Source organism: Pteropus vampyrus, unplaced genomic scaffold, assembly GCF_000151845.1.
Source record: "Pteropus vampyrus isolate Shadow unplaced genomic scaffold, Pvam_2.0 Scaffold58, whole genome shotgun sequence".
In the NCBI taxonomy this organism is placed as follows: domain Eukaryota; kingdom Metazoa; phylum Chordata; class Mammalia; order Chiroptera; family Pteropodidae; genus Pteropus; species Pteropus vampyrus.
In genome coordinates, this window is record NW_011888839.1 from 2,932,630 (window position 1) to 2,949,812 (window position 17,183).

At 34.7% G+C, this 17,183-nt stretch overlaps 1 pseudogene; it reads left to right on the plus strand.

Annotated features, from left to right (window-relative positions):
* Positions 1-2,416: 2,416 nt before the first annotated feature.
* On the plus strand, positions 2,417-2,534 carry LOC111740134 (annotated as a pseudogene).
* The last annotated feature ends 14,649 nt before the right edge of the window (positions 2,535-17,183 follow it).

A 17,183-nucleotide genomic window follows, 5' to 3' on the forward strand; every position in this document is an offset into this window, starting at 1 on the left:
GGTTTTTCAAACACTTGTTTTTCAAACCAAATTCTATATCAGCGTTTAAGCACAGATGCACAAAATATATGTTTGTATGTATACAAAAAACATGTATACAAATAGACATACATTGTATCTGCTATATATATTATATATATAGTAGGCTGGAACCCCACAACAATGAACTCAAACCCTGTTTTCTCTTGTTGTCTTTGACCTTCGTGATGAGTATATCCTGCATAAGCTGGGGCCTTTTGTCACAGTGTTTGTCAGTGTTAAAAACCCAGACTCCAGGCCTGGGAGTCAGAGAAGCTGAAGGAGGATCCAGGGCAGGTAATCACGTTCAGGTCTGGATGTTGCTTCACACCCAGCAGGTGAGTCAGCAGATCAGCAGCAACATGTGCCAGCTACAAAATGGCTGCATGGTTCCTTCTCTTCCTTGTAAACCCAAGTAGCTCAACTGGAGAATAAGTCCCTCCATAAAAAGCCGAAGGAACAGAGTAGGTGAAGAAACTGGCCCAGACCAGACAAAAAGGAATGTGAGGTTATTAATATAAAGGAATATAACTGTGTGTTTTATGTTCTTAAATAACGTCTATTGATATACCATGATGGTGCAATAAGTATTCAGCTCACATCTCTTGCATAGCTCATGTGGAACATTCTTCTTCATTTAGAGAATGCCTCTTTGATCATTATTGCTATAGCTTTTGTTCTTCTTTGAATCTCACCTCTACATTTCATCAGTGATGGAAGCATGTGAATTCTAGCATACACCTATGTCTTTTTGATGAGTGAAATATTTGACAAAAATTACAAGGTAGTGGAAATAGATTAATCACTAATAAAAATTTTCACCACCTTTTGTAATATGGCTTAAACTTAGTGGCTGGTAATCAGAGAAAGAAAGGGAAGCAAATGGAATTATGAAAAGTGGATGGAATTGATTTTTTTTAAGCATAAGGAATTGCAAGGAAAGACACAGGGATACTGACGTAAATGCAGCTTCCAGTAAATCTCATTTCTCTTAGCTGTAATTATGAAAATCCTCTTGAGCATTTCAGTCTGTTGTGAGCTGCTTTGCTGTTTTTTACAACGGAGACAATTTCAGTTATCTTAGAAATCTGGTACTGCCTTCAGCCAGATGCCCAGAAGACTGTGGGTACTGTGCTTAGGGTCAGTTGTTGCTTAAACTACTTTTGGAGTCTATTCAACATGACAGGCAGATCAATCTTTTCAATTCAGAACTGATGAAATTCTACATTTTAGAAAGCATTGCCTTTACAGTATGAATTCAATAGATGTTTTTAGGGCCTTTTTTTTTTTTTTGGTCTATTTTACTGGGGCTTCTCTAACTGCAGAATGCTAAACCCATTTGGAACTTTTAAACAGGCTTAGTTCTCTCAATATATGCATACCGTTCTGGAGTATAAGGAATTAATCTTAGAACATTGTCTTGTATAACAAACTATTGACACTGATTTTAAGTAGTTTGCATAGAATAAGGAAATAACATTACAGCTGTAGTGACACCTAATCTTTTAAACTTATAAATCATATGCTGAGATATGCATAAATGAAAAATACTAGGGTAAAATATGCTATTTCTAGGCTATAACAAGTAGGATGGAAACTCACGTTGTTTACCATTTAGACTTACATTACAATCAAAATGCTTTCATACTTGAGCCACAAGTAATTATATCTAAAAATAAATTAGTAAAAGAGCAATGCATCTTAGAAAGTAGAAGGCAATAGGCAGTAGCAGGATGATACTGCAATGTAATCAATGTGAAAACAAAATCTTGATTTTTTGTCTTTATGTAGTTAAAATAATGAGTCGTCTCACTTAACAAAAGAATTTATGGGAAATTTTGAATTTTTTGTTATACTTCCTAAAGTCGTTTTGAATGGATTTTTTTTGTGTATGTGGACTTATCACAGAAATTACTCACCTGTTTTTAGCCTAGGAATTGGGCTATTATTGTGTTAAAAAGATGCCCCTGAATCAGTGTAATGAGATACCTTTAGGCAGGAAACAAAGGGCATCGACCTGCAGTACTGGTGGAAGAATGGCCTTAGTAAAGAAGCTCTCTTCTATGTTTAAAGGTATCAGAATAATATTGTTGGAAAGTATAAAATATTCCAGAAAGAATTCCTTAATGATGTGTAGTGCCTTCCAGCAGCCCATGCTAAAATAGAGCCGTCTCTACACAGTTGCTTTATTTATCCACATGCTAAATCCATGATTCTGGTGTTGACATTTTAGGTAAGTGATAGTGGAATAAAACAGCTGTGAGTAAATGAAAAGAGATAAAAAAATACCTTTGGCTGGGCCATACATTAAGTACACACTACTTAAGTAAGGTACTGTAGTGAATTTAGTGGTACACATTTGTAACAGTACTTGTTTTTAAAAACCTATGGTTTTCTAGTCTACAGCCAGGCCACCCTGAACGTGCCCGATCCCGTCTGATCTCAGAAGCAAGCAGGGTTGGGCCTGGTTAGTACTTGGATGGGAGACCACCTAGGAAGACCAGGTGCTGTAGGCGCTGTAGGCATAAGATAAATAAATAAACAAACAAACAACAAAAATAAAAACCTGTGGTTTTAATGTCAAATATCCTGATTGTGAAGCTCATAGAACATTATAACGTTTTTGACAGAAGTGCTAGTGTTGTTTGCTTTCTATTCTAGTTAAAGTGCCATTAAGAAAGGTTTAAATATGTGTCTAACAACCCTCCTGCCTATGGAGAGATCAGAGATGTGCTACAAGCCTGGTTTCTAGCAGGAGAGAATGCTCTCAACCATTTTTATACTCTGCGTTTCGATTGGTTGATGATTTGGCTTTTCAGGCTGCTGAGGCTGCAAAAAGGAGTGAGGAGAACTAACCAGCCACTAAATTTTGAAACACCGAGGAGGTCAGAGAAGCCGGGTTATTATCATCTCTCAGTGAGCACATAAAGCATTAAACTTTTTCGGTTTCATTTTTGCGACAGGGATTTTGACAAGAACATAAAATAAAAACCTCACAAATTCATGCTGCTGACAATGATTATAACATGACCAGGGAATGGTATAAATGTCAACGTTTCTTGAATCAATTCTAAGATTGTGATCTAGCAGACCTCCACAGACACTGGAAATGATTACAGTAGAAATTCTCAATTTATGATTATATTATTTGAAGAGGTGAAGGGATTTCAATATCACACCTGACAAAAAAGAATTTAAAAGTCACCACCAAATTCAAAGAAATAATAGACTGTTACAGAATTATAAGGCTTTATAAGGTTTCTGAATCCTCCTGCGAAGTACATAAAACAAGCCCAATAATTCCAAAGACCCTTATATAATTACATTTTGGTTCAAATTAACCTCAGGTTAACCTTTCAATGATATAAAAAACCTTGCTAAATCTTTCTGGAGCAGTTGCACACGTTATTTGAAATTATTAGCGAGGCTCTCCTTACCTGTGGCTTTTCGTGGAATTATTGTTAGCTACAGAATAATGTCTTTGCGTAAAATATCTGTGCCTTCTTTGGTTATTGAGACCAACTAAACTCTTTTTAACCATGTGATAGAATCACCAGATTAATAGAAGTCAGGTTTTTGGGGTCTAATTTGTACCAAGTAGAAGTTAAACACAACTTTAAACAGGAAAAAAAAAAAACCACCCAAAAAACGAAAAACAAACAAACAAAAAACAACAGAGAATGTACATTATCCTAAATACCTATATCTAAAATTTCTTAAAAGGAAACATTTTTTAACTCTTCCTTCCTGATCCTAGAGTTTCTCTGAAGAGTCCAAGGAGCCACTAGGTGTTGCTCTAAGACAACGTCCTATAGATAAGCCAACCAGCTGCTTTATGGCCTTGAGATTTCATAGGTCATTATAATTTCCTTAAAAATGTGAAGATTAGATCTGAGATTTAGAAAATTAGCTTTAAATAGTGTCATGATTATCTATTAAACTATATAGTGCATACACGCGTGCTCTCCCCACTTCTGAAATGCCTTGTAAATGAAAAACAAATATAAAATCCTATGTAATACCAATGATTGTATTCATTTAATATGGAAATAATCAGTTTAAGTGTGGCAAACACAACTACCTTTTGTGTATATTTAAGCAGTTCCCAACAGTTGATTTGGTTGTTAATTACTGACAATTCTGAACTGAAGAATTGTTCTAGCATCAGGGAAATGGAACCTTATCAAGCAGCTTCCTCGAAAGGACTTTTGGATCTAGGTAGTGTGACACCATTGTCTGTCTTTCTCTCTCTTTCTCTATCTCTCAGCTAATAATCCAGTAACCCATCTGGTATTCTGTGACATTTGGCACACACACGAAATGAGTTTTCTTGGTTCATTGCTGTTTCTCCATAGTTGAAAACAACTCTATGCTTTAGCTTGGCACATTTAGGCTGATCATTACAAAAACCAGGACTAGAATGTTGAAAATGTTGCAATACAAAAATGAGGTGAACTAGAAGAACTTTAGGGGAAACGTTGAATAATACCTGGATTCCATACAGGAGTTTTTCCGTGTGGCTCTGCATTTTACAGGGCTCTGAAGGAGAAAAGGACAGAAATGCTCTTCTGGTAAACAGAACGTGGGTACAGCATACAAAATGACCTGTAACTGTCTCTTTGAGCTCAAGTCATTCATGGTTTCTTATCTCTTAATTAATTTGAAGGAGAATAAAAAATTAAACTATAGAGAATTAGAATTTTGCTTTCATTCCATTTCTTTTTCTTGTTTTTTACAGAGGCCTCAGTAGGCTGTCAAAAGACAGAGTGAAAATTCTCTCAATGCCATTTTTGATTCTGCATCTTTGGCTGAGATCAGCCATTGAATCAATTCATCAAGGACTTAACCTTGTTCTTGCCAGGGAAATAGGTCTGTTGATCTAATTACCTTTTACATCAGTGATCATATCGTCTGTTAAAACAGTTTTCCTGAAGTATTATAAAGTAGGAAGTTTACAATTTCAAAACTATCAGAGCCTCTAAACAATGTTATATTTTCTTTGTCATCTTGTATATACAGTTGCCCATGACTAAAATGTTTAGACTGAGTTTGTATGTACAAACCTTATTAATATATTTGGAGTGAAAAACTTTAACAGAAAAATGTACATGTTCTTGTTTATCTTGGAATTTGCCTATGATAGATACATTTTAAAGACCAGGAAATTTTTCACTGTAGTATTCCTTAGAATAGACTATTGTAAATAACTGAAATTTCTGTCCTTTAAAACACCAAACACCTTTTATGTTTTACTTTTTATCATGGAAACTCTTTAAAATATAGTACATATTTTCAAGATACGCTGACTTGAGTATACTCAGCATGGATTAACCATTTCTAGATTGCTCAGAACTAACAGATTGGTGACATGTTATAATATTCTTGCTTAGTAAGATGATCTTTCAGACATTACTGCACGATGAAGGATCTTTGACTTTTCATTAGGCCATACCATGTTGGTACACTTTTTGGGTTCCTGTATTTGCTTTGCAATATTTTTTTCTATCTTTTCAGTTATGTGGATGATAATTGGAAACCAGAGACTAGAAAGAGAAGTGAGACAATGTATATAGCACATAATGTAACCTTCGGGGAATCATTCCTCTGGGAGGCAAGAGCTGAGATCTGGTGAAGGGGATGAGATTGGTACATAAATTCTCTATCTATCTTCACTGCTGCTTTTAGGCATTTATTGTTCACCTTCTGCATGTTAACTGAGTTCTGGATGATGGAGGTTTGATAGGTGCTATCTCTGAGTCACTGAAGTGTTATATCTTCTTTTTTTTTGCTGGACCAAGTGTAAGACTTGACATGCCATGTACTAAATGAGAAGGCATTACCATTTCCTAGAAATGCTACCCCTCCATCTTAAACTCCAGTATCATAATCTTTGAATCTCACTTCCATTATTCTACCATGTCACTTCCGTTCCTCCTCTCTGCCTTTCTTCAAACCTCTTCAAACTCCCAGGGCCTTGACCCTTCAATTTTTCTTTATCATCAGCTTCTTTTATTTCTACTTCCTTCCCTAGCCAGATCAGATGACATGAATCCATTGCTATAACTGCATTATTTTAAAACTTTGCTCTCTTACTTATCCCCTTTATACTTTTATTTCACTCACCTAAATTATTTCAACTGTGTATCAGTGCAGTTGGTTTTACAACTTGACTGTTGAGAGCAGTATAGAGTTGGAAGGCAGAGGTGCAAGAAACAGATCTAAGAGATCTAGAAAACTACATACTGGGGAGATTAAGTCCAGTAAGATCTCTTCAAGGACCATTGATTTCCTTATGTGTCGCTAGTCATCTGCCTTTCCATTTCCCACACTGTCATACTCTCACTTGGCATCACATTCTCCTACAGCCTCTTCACTCCTAGCAAACCATTTTACCTCCTGCTTCCCAAAGAATGTAGTCACAAACTTCTCAATTTCTTGAGTACTGCCATTATCCATCTGTTTTCTTTCTTTCCTTCTTTTCTTTGAGTTCAGGGGATGACTTACCTTTTTTCCTGCCTGAAAACGTTATTCCACCTATGTTCTTCATGCCATTTCCTTTTGCTTTTTACTTAAGCATCTCTCAGCCCATCAGTGGTGTACTCTCCCATCCCTCTTATCCAGCCTTCTTACTGAATCCCTTAGGAAACATTTCTTTCTCTTGGCTCCCACTGGCCATATCTGGGTAAATTTGAGCATCAAAATTGAATAATAATAGCCCATAGAATAACATAAGAGTTCCATGAGTCCAAACTGATTTAAATAAATACATGAAAAAGTGGAGAAAAAGCTCTTTCTTACATGCCAACAAAAAGAAGGAAAAATTGAATTAGAAAATCAATTTGGCAATCATGTTATTAATTCAAGTAAGGATCATCTATGAATAGATCATCTAAGGACACAAAAAGTAGTGCGTGAATGTTTTTAGGAGTAGCAGGTTATTTACTCAGTCTCAAAGAATTTTCTCATAAGATACTTATTAATTACAAAGAGATAATTGGTAACTTTACAAAGGAGAAAACTGGCAGACACCACTTTAATTAAATGATCACCGTTAACATCTCCTGGAATCGGGACAAATAGATGACATCTGAACCTCCTACTATGCAATGCGAGGACACAACCTCATTTTTGTGCTCTTTGTACAAAAAATGCATAATATGAATCTTATCACGAAGCAACCTTAGACAAACCCAAATTAAAGGACACGTACAAAAATAAATCTTCTCTGGTCTTCAAAAATATCAAGGTCATGAAAGCTTCTGTATTAAAGGAGAATAAAGAGATATGGCAACTAAATGAAAGCACTATATGATTCTAGATCGGTACCTGGACTAAAACTTTTGTTTATTTTGCTAAAAGGTCAGTAGGGGGACAACTGGGAGAAAATTTGCATGAGGTCTGTTGACTAGATAATAACAGTGTATTGGTAGGTTTGCCCCCCAGTTTTATTGAGATATTATTGACATATAACATATATAAATTTAAGGTGTAAAATATGATTTGATACATGGATATATTTTGAAATGATTACCACAATAAAATTAATTAACATTTTCATCCCCTCATATAATTTCCCTATGTTTTGTAGTGATAATATTTAAGATTTACTCTCTTAACTTTTAAGTTTATAAAATAAAGAATTGTTAATTATAGTCACCATGCTATACATTGTATCCCCAAAATTTATTCATCTTATGGCTGGAAGTTTGTACTCTGCCCAATATCTCCCCCTTTCCTCCACCCTGCAATTGGCTATCACCATTCTATACTCTGTTTCCATGAGTTCAGCTTTTTTTTTCCGATTCCACATATGAGTGAAAACAAGCAGCATTTGTCTTTCTCTGTCTGACTTATTTCATTTAGCATAATATCCTCCAGGTTCATCCATGTTGTCACAAATGGCAAGATTTCCTTGTTTTTAAAAGCTGTTGTGTGTGTGTGTGTGTGCATGTGTGTGTATCACATTTTCTTTATCCATTCATCTGTCAGTGGATACTTATGTTGTTGCCATGTCTTAGCTATTGTAAATAATGCTGCTATGAACTTGGGTTCAGATAACCCATCAAGATAATAATAATTTTATTTCCTTTGTATGTATATCCAGAAATAGGATTACTGGATCATAGAAAAGTTCTATTTTTAATTTTTTGAGGAATATCCACACTGTTTTCCATATGGCTGTACCATTTTACATTCCCAGCAACAGTGGACAAGGGTTCCCTTTTCTCCACATCCTTGCCAAAACGTGTCATCTCTTGTTTTTTTTATAATGGCCATTCTAACAGGTATGAAGTGATATCTCTGTGGTTTTGATTTGCATTTCCCTGATTAGTGATGTTGAGCACACTTTCATGTTTGTGTTAGCAATTTTTGTGTCTTCTTTGGAGAAATATTTATTCAGGTCTTTTGCCCATTTAAAAAAATGTTTTATTTGTTATTATGTTGTATGAGTTCCTTATATATTTAGGATATTAACCTCCTACTATATATATATATGGTTTGCAAATATTTTCTCCCATTTCATAGGTTGCCTTTTTATTTTGACTGTTTCCTTTGCTGTGAAGAAGCTTTTTAGTTTTATATAATCCGACCTACTTATTTTTGTTCTTTTTACTTGTGTTTTAGGAGTCATATCCAAAAATGTAATTTCCTAGACCCATTAGCTTTTCTCCTGTTTTCTTCTACTAGTTTTATAGTGCCTGCTCTTAACATTTAGGTCTTTAATCCATTCTGAGTTAATTTTTGAGTGGTATAAGATAGGGGTCCAATTTCATTCATGTTCATACAAATATTCCGTTTTCCCAGTACCATTTATCGAATAGATTATCCTTTCCTCACTGAGTATTCTTGGCTCCCTTGTCAAATGTTAGTTGACTGTGTTGGTTTATTTCTAGGCTCTTGATTCTGTGCCATTGATTTAAGTGTCTGTTTTTATGCTGGTACCATACCGTTTTGATTACTGTAGCTTTGTACCATATTTAGACATCAGGATGTGTGATGCTTCCAGCTTTATTCTGTCTCTAGACTTGCTTTGGCTATGTTAGGTCTTTTATAATTCAATATGAACAACTTTAGAATTTTTTTTTCCATTTCTGTGAAAAATACCACTGGAATTTTGGTAGGGATTACCTTGAATCTATAGATGGTTTTGGGTAGTATGGACATTTTAATGACACAAATTCTTCTAATCCATGAACAATCAACATCTTTCCATTTATTTGCGTCTTTGATTTCTTTTCAATGTCTTACAGTTTCAATATAGAGATCTTTTACCTCCTGGTTAATTATTCTCAAATGTTTTATTATTTTTGATATTATTATAAATGGTATTGTTTATTTTTTTCAGAAATTTCATTGTTAGTGTATAGAAAGGCACATACTTTTTGTGTTGATTGGAATCCTGCAACTTTACTGAATTCATTTATTAGTTTTACCATTTTTTGAAAGAGTCTTTAGGATTTTCTATATATAAGTTTCTGTCATCTGCAAACAATTTTACTTCTTCCCTACTGATTTGGATGCCTTTTATATTTTTTTCCTTGCCTTATTTCTCTGCCTAGGATTCCTTAGTACTATGTTGAAAGGAGTGGTTAAGAGTGTGCACCTTTATTTTGTTCCTGATCTTAACAGGAAAATTTCAACCTTGGGCTGTTGAATATGATGTTAGTGGTGAGCTTGTCATATATGGCCTTAACTGTGTTGAGTTGCATTCTTTCTATATCCAATTTGTTGAGAGTTTGTTTGTTTTATCATGAATGGATGTTGAATTTTGTCAAATGCTTTTTTGGCATCAATTGAGGTGACTGTATGAATTAGAGCCTTCATTCTATTACTGTGGTGTATCATGCTTATTGATTTGTGTTTGTTGAATGATCCTTGCATTCCTGAAGTAAATTCCACTGGATCATAGTGTATGATCTTTTAATGTGTTGTTGAATTCAGTTTGCTGGAATTTGGTTGAGGATTTGTACATCTATATTCATTAGGAATATTGGCCTATAGTTTTCTTTAGCTTTGGTATCAGGATAATGCTGGTCTCATAAAATGCATTTAGGAGTGTACCCACCTCTTCAATTTTTGTAAGACTTTGAGAGGACTGGTGTTAATTCTTCTTTAAATGTTTGGTAGAATTCACCACTGGAACCATTTTGCCCTAGGCTTTTTTTTTTTTTTTATCGGAAGTTTTTGATTACTTAATCACTATTGGTCTGTACAAATTTTCTATTCATGATTCAGTCTTAGTAGGTTCTATGTTTTTAGGAATTTGTCTATTTCTTCTAGGTTGTCTAATTCGTTGGCATATAATTGTTCATGGTAGTTGTTTGTGATTCTTTGTTTTGTGTGACCTGTTATAATGTTTGCACTTTCTAATTTTACTTGAGTTCTCTCTTTTTTTCTTGGTAAGTCTAGCTAAAGGTTATTTTTTTTTTAATGATCTTAGTTTCATTGATCTTTTTCTCTCTTTAGTCTTGATATCATTATTTCTGCTCTGATTTTTGTTATTTCCTTCCTTTTACTAACTTTGGGCTTAGTTTGTTCTTTTTCTAGTTCACTGAGGTATAAAATTAGGTTGTTTATTTGTGATCCTTCTTTTTCTCTTAATGTAGGCATTTATTGCTATAAACTTCTCTCTTAGAACTGCTTTTGCTATATCTCAAGTTTTCATATGTTGTGCTTCCATTTTTGTTTGTTTGAAGGTATTTTTTGACTTCTCTTTTGATTTCTTTTTTTAACTTATTGGTTGTTCAGGAGTATGTTGTTTAATTTCCAAGTATGTGTAAATTTTCCAGTTTTCTTCTTATTATCGATTTCTAGTTTCATACCATTATGATCAGAAAAGACATGTAATATGATTTCAATCTTCTTAAATTTGTTAATACTTAGTTTGCAAACTAACATATCCTGGAGAATCTTTCATGTGCACTTGAGAAGAATATGTGTTCTACTGCTGTTGGATGGAATCTTCTGTATATGTCTGTTAGTGTAATGTATAGTTCATTTCTATTATTTCCTTATCGATTTTCTTTCTAGATGATCTGTCCATTGTTGCAAGTAAGTTATTGAAGTTCCCTACTATTATTGTATTACTGTCTATTTTTGACCAGATCTGTAAATAATTGTTTAATATGTTTGAGTGCTTCAGTTTTTGGTTGTGTATATTTTACAATTGTATTCTCTTGATGAATTGATTCCTTTACCATTACATAATGACTTTCTTTGTCTCTTTACAGCTTTTGACTTCAAGTCTGTTTTGTCTGATATGTATATCTACTCCTACTCTTTTTATTTTCATTTGCATGGAATACCGTTTCCATCCCTTCACTTTGAGACTTTGTGTGAGTCTCATGTAGGCAGCATATAGTTGGGTCTTGTTTTATAATCTATTCAACCACCATATGTCTTTTGATTGGAGAATTTAATACACTTACATTTAAAGTAATTATTGATAGGTAAAGACTTACTGATACCATCTTATTGTTTTCTGGCTGTTTTCTAGTTCCCTTGTTCCTTTTTTCCTCTTTTGCTGTCTTTGCGAATTGATATTTTCTATAGTGGTATGCTTTGAATTCCCTTCTTTTTATCTTTAGTGTATCTACCATGGATATACTATTAAAGAGGGTGGGAAACATAAATTCACACTAGTGCATCGCTCCTCTCCCACGCCCAGGTAAATTCACACTACTGCATCACTCCTCTCCTGCGCTTACATAAACCATAGTATAGATATAGCAGTATATTTTAAGGTGATTACAACTTAACTTTGATCACATATAAAACCTACTCTTTTACTCTTCTTGCTTATAGTTTATATTTTGAATATGACAATTTACTTATTTTTATATTGTGTATCCATTAGCAAATTATTGTAGCTATAGTTATTTTAATACTTTTGTCCTTCAAAATTTTTATGCTATAAGTTATTAACATATTACAGCATTAAAATATTCTGATTTTGACTATATACTTACCTTTACCAGTATGTTTTATACTTTCATTGTTTTCATGCTACCAGTTAGCATCCTTTCATTTCAGCTTAAAGAACTGTTTTTTGGTTTTTTTTTGTTTGTTTTTTTTTTTTAGCATATTTTATAAGGCAGGTCTAGTGGTGATTAATTCCCTCAGCTTTTCTTTGTTTGGGCAGTCTTTATCTTTCCTTCATCCCTGTAAGACAAATTTACTGGACACAGTATTCTCGTTTGGCAGTTTTTTTTTTTTTCTTTTAGTACTTTAATATATCATCCCACTATCTCCTGGCCTGCAAAGTGTCTGCAGGAGTGGCTGGTGCTGGGGTGATTGGCTCTGAGGTCCATGGTGAACTTGGTGCTCACTTGATTCTCCTTCTCCCACAGGGAGGGTGTTTCTCTTTGCATGGGGTACCTGGGCATGGGAGAGGAGTGATGCAGTAGTGTGAATTTATGTTTCCCACCCTCTTTAATGCATCTTTTCTTATTTTTTTGCTTTACCCAGCTGCTGTAATCCCTGGAATCTTTGGCTATTTTGAAGATATTTTTGCACATGGATGATTGTTCAAATTGATGAGTACTAGTGCTAGAAATTCCTATGTCCATTTTGCTGATATCACTCTTATCAGTGCTGAATTAGTATCAATGTCCTAATTTTGATACTTTTGTACTGTTATGTAATGCAGTGTTATTGTTTTTTAGTAAACACATACCAAAATATTTAAAATGCTAGGATTAAAGGGATATCATGTCTGCAACTTACTTTCATGGTTCAGAAGACAAATGCACACATAATAAAGCAAATATAATAAGTCGCTAACATTTGTAAAATCTGGGTGAAGAGTACAGGGGGATATTTTGTACTATTTTAATAGCTTTTTTGAATGTTTTTATTCTGAAATGAATAATGAAAAAAAACACCATTATTTTAACTCCTTCTTTTCTAGATATCATATATTCACTGTATTTTCTCTTCATAGCCAAAATTGTTGGGAAAGTAGTCTGCTATTCTGGCAGTCACCTCTTTATTGTACCACAATCTAGATTCACCTTTAAATTGGTGAAATTCCTTTCTTCAAGGTGACCAATAATCTCCTAGTTGTAAATTCCAACAAAAACTTCTCAATTCAAATTTTACTTCATTTCTTGATGGCAGTTTACATTTTGGCCTTCTTCTTGATACCTTTATTATGAACTATACTCCTATGTCCAACTCTGTGTGAATATATCACATAGCAGGGGCATCCCATGTTCAACTGTTTGAAGCTAAATGTGCTACTTTATCTTTTCCTCTCTTCTCTTTACTCCTACCTGCCTAAATATGCCCTTACTTCCTCTCTACTCTGAGAAATGACATTGCAATCTATCTATGTACCTTGGTCAGAAACCACTTTTTCCTTACTCTACCTTAAATTCTTACATTATGCAAATGCTTCTCAAGTCTGTCCCTTTATCTTTATTGCTATTTCTATATCGATTGTTTCAGTTTAGTCCAGTTTACTTTCTTGCATGGGTTACTCGACCATTCTACAGATTTCGGCCTGAGAGGGCGTTGACTTGGCCTTCCTAGCCGTGCAAAATTGAATGGGTCATCACTTCTTAAGACTCACTTTCCTCATCTGCAAAAAGGTCTAATAATGTGTACATAAGGATTTTTTTTTTTTTTTGTAATCATCAGACAAGATAAAATATCAGGTAGCTTTTGTTAGCTGTGGAAGATTATACCAATACTAGTTGCTTTATTCTGTAAACTCGTCTACATTTTTAGAAGCACGCTTACTGAACTGGCTTTGCTTTTATGAAATGCATGCTGCCAGTGGGGTCAGGACAGAGTGAAAGCATGTATAGATGTGAGGGTGTGAGAATAGTCTGCTGGTTCAAAGAAAATGCCTTTCCTTGAGCACAGAGATCTACAGAAGTGCTTGTGTACTTAAGCCAATATCCATTGGCTTAAGCAGTCAATATCCATGTCAACTATACTTTTATGCACAATGATATGTAGCATAAAACAAGACTTTCACAGCCCCTTTCTTGTATTTTACAAAAGTAGCTCCTTTGTTTTTTTTTCATTAGCTTACTAAAGAACAAATGTGCCTTGGTAAAGATTCAATAAAATCAATTAATTAGGCAACCCTTTTAAGCAACAATAGAAACAGAAGTCAGGAGTTGTGTTAATGCCTTGTCTTGGGCAGATAATGCTCAGCACTTGCTCATGTACTAAAAGCACAGTCACATAGGTCAGTATTATGTTTGCTGAAAGACTGAATGGTTATTTTACTGAATGGATGCTGCAGCTCTTGTGCTTGTTTTATATAGCTAATTTAATTGTTGCCAGTGGCAACTGTAAGGTTCGTATCAGCTACTGATGTCATTTATGCTGCTGAAGCAAAGTCTGTGCCAGTGTTTCCATTAGAAATCTCTATATTTAAAAGAATACTGCTTGATTAAAGAAACAAATGGAAAGAAGGAAGCTTCAAGAATTCTGAAGAGATGGAGATAGGACCCCTTCTGGACAAAAAGATGAAGACTATACAGTAATTCATTCATTCATTCATTCACTCATTCATTCAACAGATATTTACTGAACATCTACTGTGCCCTATTCATTCATTCATTCATTTATTCATTCATTCAACAAATATTTACCGAACACCTACTGTGTCCTATCCAGTATGCATGATATAAATGGTTGAAATGAAAAATCATAGTCCTAGGTCCCCTGGAGCTTACAGTCTAGAGTGGAAGACAAATGATAAGTAGATAACAAATAAGTAAATATATAATTACTATTGTGATTAAGTATGAAGGAAATAAACAGGAACTGTAACCGATTTTAACTGAATGGGGATGTGACAGTGGTGTAGGGTCAGGGAAACCCTCTCCCAGATGTTGTTATTCAAACTAAAACTTGAAGGGTAAAAAGAATCATGGGTGAGTTCTAAGAAGAGACCTGTATATTTGAAGTTCCTTATATAGGAAGTGAGTTTGGAGTGTTCAGAGATACAGCAGTCTGTCTGGCTTAAGGTTGAATGTTCATTTTGGTCATCTTGAATTTACAGTGAAGCCAACATGTCCAGATTTTGTTTTTCTCTAGCATCATTCTGCTGCATAGATATAGGTATGAACATGTTAGACAGCTGGGTTCATTAAGAGTCGGTGTTTTTTTTTGTTTTCGGTTTTGTGTTTTGAGTATGATGGTGAGAGAGATGGGGAGCTGATGGAAGTGCAGAGACATGGAAAGAAGTACTTTACGAATCAATTTTAAGGATGTAACATGTGTAATTCCTTCTCCTTAAGTGTGGGCTGAACCTAGTGACTTGGTTCTAATGAAGAGAATACAGCAAAAGTGGCGGAATATCACTTCTACTATTAGGTTATAAAAAGACCATGACTCCCCTTTGGGGGACTCTGTTTGCTCTCTCTCAGATCACTTCCTCTAGGTAAAGTGAGCTGCCATTTTGTGAGAAAGTGTATGGAGAGGCCTGAATGGCAAGGAATCAAGGCTTATCAACAAACACATGAATGAATTTAGAAGTGAATTGCTCCTCTCACCTCTTCCCTAATCTCTCACCTGCCCCTACCCAATTGAGTCTTCAGATGAGATTGCATCCCTGGCTGGCAATTTAGCTAAATGGCAGTCTTCTGAGAAACCTTGAGCCAGAGGTACACAGCCAAGTGGGACCCCATTCCTGACCCACAGAAACAGTGAGATAATAAATGTTCATTCTTTTAAACTGTTTTAGTAGCATATTTTTTCTGCTAATACTAGCCTTTCTGGCCCTCAGTTTCTTTACTTATGTATGTTCAACAATAGAACCAGTAATTTTTGAGGTCATATACATGCATATTGCTATTCGTTATCTCAATTCCTCATATGTTATCATAAGCCAATTCTATCTAATTCTCTCTTCAATAGTGAAGAATAGTCAGCATAATTCTTCTAAAAATAACCCTTAAATATTTAGACAATAAGAAAGCCTCACTTCCCATCTAAATGTATAGAAACAATAGAAAACTTTTGATGTTTAAGGATTTGGTTTTGTCTTTTTATTCTCTATTGCCAGATTTACTTATTAAAAAAAAAAAGGCATTACACGGTTAAATGATGTATTACCTAAATCTTATTCTTTATAAAATTTTGTGAGAAAAGATGTATAGATACATTTTTGCCCATGTAATTTGACAGTGGTTTTATAAAGCTTTAATTTCAAAGAAATAAATGCTATGATCAGTTGTTATTTGGCAAAACAATCACAGAGATTCAGACTATTTATCCTAGGTAAATTCAGAACTCTGATGATTATATCAGAAATGCGTTTTCAGTGTCTATTAGGACATGGCATTTTTGATGTGAGGATTACCATGGAGTCAGAAAACATTTTCTCTAAACATGTAGCAGAGGTCTTTCTGCTGGGCACCCATTAGATGACCAATATGTTCTTATTGATTCAGAGATCTAGGTCTCAGCATATGTTTTCCAAAGGGAACAGAAATGACTCTGTTGGCATGCTGGAGGAATGACGCCAATTAGCCCTCAGAGAATCTCGGACTCCATTCAATTGTGGTAGTTCTATACAGCAACTCATTAAAAATAATAACAAGTGTTATGTAAAACCTTCTCTGGGTATTGATTTCTGCTTCTCAATATGTTGTATTTGAATTGGAGCCCTAATTTTCTCCACATTGTGAGCTATCACTTCTCCTGTGAAGTCACAGAAATGCATTTGTTTGGTTTGCTTTGGGATGTGTGCATATGTGTGTATGTATATTGTGTGTCACCATGGCTAATTTCCCAAGGAATGATTGCGCTGTGTCATATTAACTTTACCACTTCTTTGTGTTATGAAGCTCCAGAAGTTAGCCTGGGATAGAACCCACATTGTAAACAAATGTTCATAATCATTAATAACAAAATGATCTAAAAATAGATAGTTAGAAGCCAAAAAATACAAAAGCAGTCTGTTTGTAAGCAGCATGTACATCTTTATATTCTGTCTTGTGAATTGTCCTCATTTTCTGTTGTTCTGAAATTTGATATAAATGCAAGATCTTAGCTACAAAAGACTCAAATCTCTTCAGTTATCCAAGAATGTGATTCAGACTCATCAGTGAGAGGGGATGTTGGCAGTGCCGGCAGGCCACTCCCCATGCCGCAATGACTCATTCGTCCTTGACAGAGGCCCTGTAACTAGACCACTAACT